Source organism: Nicotiana tabacum, chromosome 2 (assembly GCF_000715075.1).
Source record: "Nicotiana tabacum cultivar K326 chromosome 2, ASM71507v2, whole genome shotgun sequence".
Taxonomy (NCBI): Eukaryota; Viridiplantae; Streptophyta; class Magnoliopsida; order Solanales; family Solanaceae; genus Nicotiana; species Nicotiana tabacum.
In genome coordinates this window covers 109,865,373-109,875,218 of record NC_134081.1, presented here as the reverse complement: position 1 = coordinate 109,875,218, position 9,846 = coordinate 109,865,373, and positions in this window count along the sequence as shown.

The following is a 9,846-nucleotide window of genomic DNA, read 5'->3' as shown; positions in this document are numbered from 1 at the left end:
TACCAAAAGGTCTGAATCTCCAATTACCAGCAATTCCTGAACGTTCATGTCAATGGCCAACTTAAACCCCAAGATGCAGGTCTCATATTCTGCCATATTGTTTGTACATGGAAACCTGAGCTTTGCGGATACTGGATAGTGTTGACCTGTTTCTGACACTAAAACTGCTCCAATTCCTACTCCTTTGAAGTTTGCAGCTCCATCGAAGAACATTCTCTAACCGTCATAGGTTTCGGTGATATCTTCTCCTACGAATGATACCTCTTCATCGGGAAAATACGTTTTTAGTGGTTCATATTCTCCAACCACAGGATTTTCTGCCAGATGATCTGCCAACGCTTGCCGCTTGACCGCCTTTTGAGTTACATAAATGATGTCGAACTCACTCAGTAGTATCTGCCATTTTGCAAATATTTCCATAGGAATGGGTTTTTGGAAGATGTATTTTAACGGATCCATTCTTGATATGATATATGTAGTGTAGGCACAGAAGTAGTGCCTTAATTTCTGAGCTATCCACGTCAAAGCGTAGCAGGTGCACTCTAGCAAAGAATATCGTGCTTCATAGGGTGTGAAATTCTTACTTAGATAGTATATGGCCTGTTCCTTTCTTCCCGTCTTGTCATGTTGTCCCAAGACACAACTGAAAGCCCCATCCAGTACAAATAAATAGAGTAGCAGAGGTCTCCCAGGTTCTGGTGGGACCAGAACAGGTGGTTTGGATAAATATTCCTTGATCTTGTCAAAGGCGTTCTGGCATTCTTCAGTCCAACTTGTCGCGGCGTCTTTCTTTAACAATTTGAAAATTGGTTCACAAATCACAGTTGATTGTGCTATGAAACGGCTGATGTAATTGAGACGCCCCAAGAAACTCATCACATCTTTCTTGTTCTTTGGAGATGGCAAATCTTGGATAGCCTTGACCTTTGACGGGTCTAGCTCAATTCCTCGACGGCTGACGATGAACCCTAGCATCTTTCCAGCGGTGACCCCGAAGGCACACTTTGCGGGGTTCAGTTTCAGGTTGTATCTTCGGAGTCTATCAAAGAATTTCCTCAAATCTGCTATATGATATGTGCTTCTCTTGGATTTGATGATGATGTAATCCACGTACACCTCTATCTCCTTGTGTATCATGTCATGAAAAATGGTTGTCATGGCCTTCATATAAATGGCTCCAGCATTCTTTAGGCCAAACGGCATCATTTTGTAGCAATACACTCCCCATGGTGTAATAAAGACTGTCTTTTCGGCATCCTCTTCGTCCATCCAGATCTGATGATATCCCGCGAAGCAATCCACAAAGGATTGGAGTTCATGCTTGGCACAGTTTTTGATTAGTATTTATATATTGGGCAAAGGGAAATCATCTTTGGGACTTGCTCTCTTTAAATCCCGATAGTCGACACACACTCTGACTTCCCCTTCTTTCTTTGGAACTGGCACGATGCTAGCCAACCAGGTCGGATATTCAACCACTCTGAGAACCTTGGCTTTGATCTGCTTGGTGACTTCCTCCTTTATTTTCAGACTCATATTCTGCTTGAATTTTCTGAGCTTCTTCTTTACAGGCGGACACATAGGGTTGGTAGGTAGTTTATGAGCCACTATGGACGTGCTCAAACCGGTCATATAATCATAGGACCATGCAAAAACATCCTCAAACTCCTTCAAGAACCGGACGTACTCTGCCTTCTCTAAGGGTAATAGGTGAATGCTTACACGCGTTTCCTTGACTGTTTCGGAGTCTCCCAAATTAACTGTTTCAGTCTCATCCAAATTGTACTAAGGCTTGTTTTCAAAATTTTCCACTTCTCTGACAATTTCCTCGGGTATTATATCCTCTTCCAGATCCTCTCAATCATTATCCTTATGTTGCGTTGTCTCATTACATGTCACAGTCGTAAGTTCATCGGGATAGGTAATAATAATGCTATAGAGAAAAATGTAAAAAATAATAATAAATACTAAAAATAACAATGCATTAGATAAATCTTGAAAACGTCAAACAAGTACGGCTCGATGACTCGAGCAATTATTTCAAAACAAAACATGCTTAAAACAAATTACTGAAAATGTCTTAAATGCTCATAAAATAGCTTATAAAATAAATGATGCAAATTGCTAGGCTACCCAGGAACTTGACGGACCCTTGATGGTGTAGCAATCCAGTTCTTGAGAATAGCTCCCTTCTCCATGGCCTGAATAATAAGGCCTTCCTCCTCTTCCTCCTCAACTATCGCACCGCAATCCATGTCTTCATCATCCAGAAATAGATTCTTTATGCCAACTAGAACTTCATTTTCTTCGAACTCCTACATCATGTCGGCTTGATGAAATGACTAGCTCAAATGTGGTACTGGTTGCTTTAGAGGGTAATAAGGAGAACGCCATGGTGGCGACCAATTCTGATACTCGTGCCAGGTGTATTCGTACCCAAGCCCAAAGGTTGTGCCATGACGCTTTAGCTGTATCGGTTTGGTGATTCCCTGGAGATTCTTACCGAGGCCCTTGCCAGGCTCATACCCCATCCATGCCAATATGCCTTCTATGTTACTGCTCCACCATTTGTCCTTTTCAATTAAGTTGACGCGCTCGATGCGATGGTATGTTTCTCCACCCAACTTCCTTCTGTTTTCGATGACCGGAACAGTTTGACTAGTGTAAATAGGATTACTTCTGTCCCTATGGATGATCACTTCCTGATGGTTCCACTCAAACTTCATGACCTGATGTAGAGTAGAAGCTACGGCCCCAGCGGCATGTATCCAAGGCCGTCCCAACCATAGGTTGTAGGTAGCAGATATGTCCAAACACTTGAAACTCAACTTCAAACCAGGTTGGGCCCATCTGTAGGCTGAGGTTGGTTTCCCCAATTGTGGCCTTTTGAGACCCATCAATTTCACATTCATACTTCCTGCGCGTATCTCGTGCAGGCCTTTACCCAATCTTTTCAGAGTAATTAGTGGACATATGTTAAGACTCGAACCCCCATCTATCAGGACTCTGGCAACGAACTTGTCCTCAAAGTGCATTGTGATATGCAGTGCCTTGTTGTGACTTAGTCTTTCTGGTGGCAGTTCATCTTCATGAAAAGTGATCCCGTGGCTTTCTAACACTTGACCTACCATGTTGGCCATCTCCCCGCTGGTGATATTGTTGGCTACATAGGCTTTATTCAACACTTTCATCAGGGCATTCCTATGTGCCTCAGAGTTTTGCAGCAATGATAAAATGGATATTTGAGCAGGGGTTTTGATCAGATGATCAACCACAAAATACTCTCTTACCTGCATCTTTCTCCAAAGATCATCTAGGCCAGTCTCAATGACAGGCAGTTTAGAGGTCGTTTCTTTGCTCGTTCCTCCCAAATGCTCGGGTGTATAAATTCTACCAATTCTGGTCATGCTTTGCGCTGCACCTGTTTCTTCCATTTTTGCCTTTCCTTTCCTTCTTTCTTCAGCAACATAATCCCATGGTATAACATTAGGCTTATAAGACGATGTAGGTGCTACCATCATGGTGAAGGGTGTTGTTACTTCAACCTCAAACGGAGTTGGTGCAACTATCTCAACTTCAATTGGTGCCTGAGTTTGTACCATGATAGGTGTGAGAGTGACTGGAGATGTTTCAAGATTATCCCCTTCTCGAATGAGTCCAATTGACCCCTATGAGTCCCATTCTTCATCGGTCTCTATCACGTTTACCACTTCGCCCTTGTGATCTGGGAGAAGATTGTTACGGACATTCGGTGCAGCCTCTTTTGCCTGTATGACTTTGGTGTCAATTAATGTCTGAATCTTATCCTTCAAAGTACGACACTCATCAATAGTATGACCCTTCATGCCTGAGTGATAGGCACATGTCTTATTTGGATTAATACACTAGGAAGAGTTTTCCATAGCAACAGCGGGAATGAGAGTGATATAACCGGCAGCCTTCAGTCTCTCGTACAGTTGGTCTACGGGTTCAGCAATTGGGGTGTACTGTCTGGGTGGTCTGCAGTAGAAATTTGGTCTAGGTTTTTGGTAGTTTTGGCGGGCTGGTGGTGAGTGGTAGTATGCTGGTTGGGTGTTATAGGTATGGTAAGTGGCAGCAGGTTGTTGGTACCTGGGAGGTGAAGGCTGATATGTGGGTGGGAGTGTTTGGTATGTAAGAGGAGACTTTGGACCTTGGGCTACCATCACCGCACCTACTTCATTCTTCTTGGAGATAACTCCTGACTGCAAAGCTTTATTTGTGGCTTGGAGTGCTTCAAAATTTGTCACCATTCCGCTTTTGATCCCTTCTTCTATTCTTTCTCCCAATTTGATTATGTCAGAAAATTTATGGTTTTCAATAACCATCAGTATTTTGTAGTATTGCGGATCCTGAGCTCTGACGAATAACTTATTCATCTGTTCTTCTTCCAGTGCTGGCCTTACTTTTGCAGCTTCCGACCTCCACCGAGTAGCATACTCGCAAAAAGTTTCCATTGGCTTCTTCTTGAGATTCTGAATGTAGAAAATGTCTGGTGTGTTTTCTATGTTAATCCTGAACCGATCCATGAAATTTGATGCCATGCTCACCCAATTAACCCATTTCTTTGGGTTCTGACTGATGTACCAAGACAGGGCGTCTCTACTGGGGCTTCTCATGAACAGCTTCATGCGGATTCTTTCATCCTTGCCAACCCCTACAAGCTTGTCACAATACGTTCTCAAATGCACCTTTGAATCACCAGTCCCGTCGAACATTTCAAACTTAGGAGGTTTGTAACCCTCTGGAAGTTCTACATCTGGCTGAATACACAAATCTTCATAAGTTAAATCCTCAATGCCTTTGCCCCCTTCGACACTTTGAACTATGCCAGTAAGTTTCTTGAGTTCTTCCGCCATGTTTTTTATAAGCAGGTCCTTCTCAGCGAATTCGGGTATGTATAGGGTCTGTTGTGGGGTGTGGGGTACGGTTTCCACATATATGGGACTGCTTTGGTGAACTCCGGGAATCTGGGCGTAATGGTGGTCATTGGTTGAGTTTTGAGGAGTGTGGTAGGTGGTGGTTTGTGGATACTGGGTCGGATGATAATGATGTTATGGAGGGGTTGGTACTGGCGGAGGGCTGAAGTTTGGAGGAGGTGTGGCGTATTGATGTGGTGCCGGAGGATTTTGCAGATTTTGTGTGTTTTGGGGAGGTACCGTGTTTTAGGCATTTGTGTTTTATTGGTTAAGGTCGGGAACGTTTAGGGTGAGGGAAAGGTTTGCCAAATTTGGGACCTGCTCAAGTTCCCCATGTAAATCCAGTATTTTCTGTTCTAACCGTAAGACCAAGTCGTTCTATGCCGAAGTACTCCGGCCATCTGAAGTTTCGACATTCTCTGTATGTGTAGCGTTGTCTTTTCTGATACCGCTTATATCATCCATTTTAGCTTTTCTTTTGTTTTTGGGATCACTTGGAGGAGGAGGAGGTAGAGGACCTCTAGATCTGGTATGATATGTTGATGATGCCGGTATGCACGAACCAACCTTGGAGAATGGGAATAAACAAAAGAAAAGAAAAACAAAAAGGTAACCAAGTTAGTAAGGAGTATTAAAAGGATAATTACGATATTGAACACGTGTTGCAGAATTAGTAAATAAATTCACGTCCTAATTTTGGGGACCTCATTGTGCCCGAGGTAGGCCTAAGCAACATAGATTTGGAGAAAATTGATGCCAATAATTGCGTCATTTCATTAATGTGATAAATTAACCAAACCTCTACGAAAACAACAATAATTATAAAGAGTTACTAATGGCATTTGCCTTATTACAATCAAAGTCTAAAACGAGTCTAGAAAGCAAATAAAATATTATTCCTAATCTATTTGGTCCTAGAGGGACCTTCTCCATGCTTGGCCTTCTTGGATCCATCAATCAGGTTCCCCAGTTCGCGCATGTCCAACAACAGATAAGCCCTTGCTAGATGCCCTCCTTCGTTACCCTCTACATTCTGACAGTCTGAGATCCTTTTCCTCATCTTTTCCTCAAGCTCCATAAACCCCTGGTCCAAATATTCCAACCTCTCTGTTGATTTAGTAGCGATTCCTTTCCACTCGTTGATTGCTTCCATGTCCACTTTATTCTGTTCCAAATGCCTGGCTTCAGATTCGAAAACCTTTTTTCACAACATCTTGTATTTGACTTGTGCCTTAGCAGCGTCATCTATGACCCTATTCCTCAGATTAATCCCTGGCTTGACATCTCCCGCTATATCATCTTCCAACCATGATGGGTAGAAGTACACATGGACGGCGTGATACCGATCTGGCTTGATGGTATCTTTCTCCTCAATGATCTTTTGATGCCACATATGATGTGCCTCTAACTTGAATGGAATGGTGTTCCCCTTGAAGTCTGCTTTGTACTGGACCATGTTGGATACCTGAGGTATAACCTGCTTTCTCCCAGCTTGCCTTATAACCCTTATAGGAGCATAAGGGTAGATCCCTCTCAACCCGATTAGTACTAGATGAGGAGTCTCTCTTAACCTGATGATGAATTCACTGCTAGGGAACCATTCGAACATCCAATGCACTTTTTCATCTGTCAAATTGCTGAAGAAACGTACCCAGCTCACAGCATTTCCTAGTTGTGCAAACCTGTTTTGGATAAAAATCATTCTCTTCGGATGATGATAGGCTATGTGGTCATTCCATGGTCATCGCGGAAGTTCTTGACGGAATGCACCTCTCTGAAAGTGTTCTAACAACCAAACCTGCAGCAACAGATTGCAGCCCTCAAAGTCCCCATACCTTTTTTTTGCAATGGTCTAAAGCCCGGTACATCTCAGCTAAGATCATACGGACAATGGTATAAGTTTTTCCCTCAATTCCCTCCATAAAATTCCTAGCGACCATAGCTAGGCGAGTGTGGATCCTTTCTCCCTTCATCAGAAATATCAGCATTCCCAGAAAACAGATAATGAATACGAAAACCCGCGGTGTGTCCAACCCAAAGAGGTAATGGCAAGTTCATCATGGTAAAGGCGATATGACTTGTTGTGCCCATAACTCTCATAAAGGAACTCAAATGGTATATAAGACTTCTTCAGACACAGTAACTCATCATTTTTCTTGAAACCTATCATTTTCAAGAAACCTCGGGAAGTACGGTTTTCCGGTACCAACAAACCAGGGCTATCCCATGGGAGTCCAACGAAGCCTCCTATTTCCTCTAAAAGAGGAGTCATTTCTATGTCGCCAAAACGGAAGACGACTCTCTTCTCATCCCAAAACATGGTGGCGGCCTCAATTAATGCATTGTTTGGCTGAATGTCTAATAAAGAGGGTAGATTCCCGGGGACTCTTTTTACATGGTTTTTATCACTTGGTGAGAGGTTTTTCCACTAATCCAGCAGCAAAGGTGGGATATTTTGAACAATGCCGAACCTGGGGATTTCGTACCTCATTTCTGCAAAACAAATAAAGTTAGCCCTTTCCCCCTCCGAATTTGACTATTTATACATTAATGATCGGCATACGAGCATGTTTTCTCCAAATACTGCACATATCGTGATGGTATCCATTGGGATTACAGAAATCCCGGCGGACTTTGGACAAGGCTTGCCTTAGTGGGTTATCACGCGGACATCTTTCTAACCCATACTAGGTTTGGACATGATGCATGCACAGTTAATATTAGAGTAGAATTTCTAGAAAAGTTTAGACTGGTACCCTCAAGCAGATAACTTGAGAGGGAAAGGCATGAAACCGTCGACTGCACCGCTGATCGACTAGTTTTACTGCAAATAAGCCTTTCCAAATTTAAAGGATGATTTCGGAAGAGCGCAGACACTCATCAAGCGTCGCTATGGTATTAATTGGGCACGAGTGGAATATGATGTGGAGCATGCCTTATGAAAAGATAAACAACACGTTGTCAAATATTTTGCATGATGAAGACAGTAAATGCAGCATTAAAACGAAACATAAATACATGAAAAGAAAGGAAAACAAGAAGAAGTGAGTTCGCGCAATATGGAAGTTGTAATAAAGTAAGAGAGGGAGTAAGGGTGGGGAGAGACATGGTGTAACAATTTAAAAGGCGACTTGGAGCAAATAAGTACGACTAAAAAAAAGAACATGCATGTTAGAGCCAATTTGAGCAATAGAAGGGAAAATAAGGGAAGGGATTTGCATATGAATTCAAATAGAGGGAGAATAAGGGAAAGGGTGTGCATGCAGCAATAAAAAAGGAAACAGGGGCGGGATATTCATGTAGCAAGAAAATAATAAAAGAACAAGGAAACACGTTTATCAGAGAAGACTAATTCACATGAGCCAAGTTTGTTATGGTAAGAGCCTAAGCATCCCCAGCAGAATCAACATGCTTTCGCGCCCCATTTTTTCTCTCGAAAAGTGGGCCTCGACGTGTGACAACTTTTTTAAAGGAGCTATTAAAATAGGAGAGTCGTCACCTAACGGTTTAAGGTGCGTTAGGGCACCTATTTGCATATGGCTCGGGTTTGACTAGTTTGCATCACCAGAGATTGGGTAAGGGCTCGAAATTACCTCGAAGAAAAGATGTTAGGCACTCTTCGAGGTTCACAATTGTTGGTCCCGTTTGAACTTGAATTATATGAATTAGTCAGACAAACAAAGACAGAGAAAACAAGGAGTTTGGGAAGTTTGATTATCAAAGTCTTTGAGTAAATACAAACACTTGATTCAAAGATAAAGGGGGGTCCAAAGTTTTTTAGCCTAAAAGATCACCCCGTGCAACATAAATAATACTTCGTAACTCCCTCAAGATGGGGTGTTACTCGTATTATTCAGCAGGAATAGACTATCATCTCCTGCTACCCGATTACTATCTTTAAGTTATTACCTAAAGCACACTAGTTGATTCTAAATCGTGCCTTATGTGTGCACTACCTGTTCCCTGTCTATGGTCCATGAGGTTTTGGGCCTCTATTTGGATGGTTCTAGACTTTACTTAGGTTGCTCAAAAAATGATAAATCTAAACGATGTTCAAAACATGTAGGACTGCACATAAAGACAATAAATGGCTCAAGTCGGCCTCCACATGTAAGCAACATATGCACGCGAGCAAGTTTTACGTAAATCAGTTGAGAATTAAGAACTTAAATCCCTATAGACATGATTTCTATATGATCTTGGATTCAAACATGCAGGCAGGCTCAGATACAAGGTGCCACTTTAAACTTATAGATATGATTTCCAAACAACTATACAGTTTAGGGGTATCTAGTATTGCAATTACAAGGTTATAAGTGATTAAACCTATAGACATGATCTCTAGGTGATTTACGCAGCGGTTGGGCAGTGATAACCATTGGAAATACTCAGAATTACTTAGTTTGATCCTATGGGCATGCTTTCTAATAGTGGCACGACTAAGCAATGAAACAATGTTTGGAAAGTTCAGTATTAACACTTTAAAGCGAGTAGTAATACCCTATAGGAAGGATTTCCAACGATTAACGATTGCAGCTGATATTTTTTATACTTAGCCCCTATAGGCATGTTTTCTAGGTGAGCAGTATGATAACAATAGCAAATCAACCAATTAAAGTCCTATAGGCAGGATTTCTAGATGAAGATCAGTAGAACATAAGCTAGTATAATCCTATAGGCATGGTATCTAATGAATATGCTGCAGTTTTGCAAATTGAAAGAATGGTCATCGACATTTTTAGTTCCTATAGGCATGTTGTCTAGCAGTAGACATAAGAATAAATAAAATACTTATGCTTTGATAGTAGGCAAGTTGTGTGTGTGTGTGATTTTCCTAATGGCATGATTTCTACCAGTGCACATGGAAATTGAATGGCATATATATAGCAGGTTGGACAACAAGTGGAAA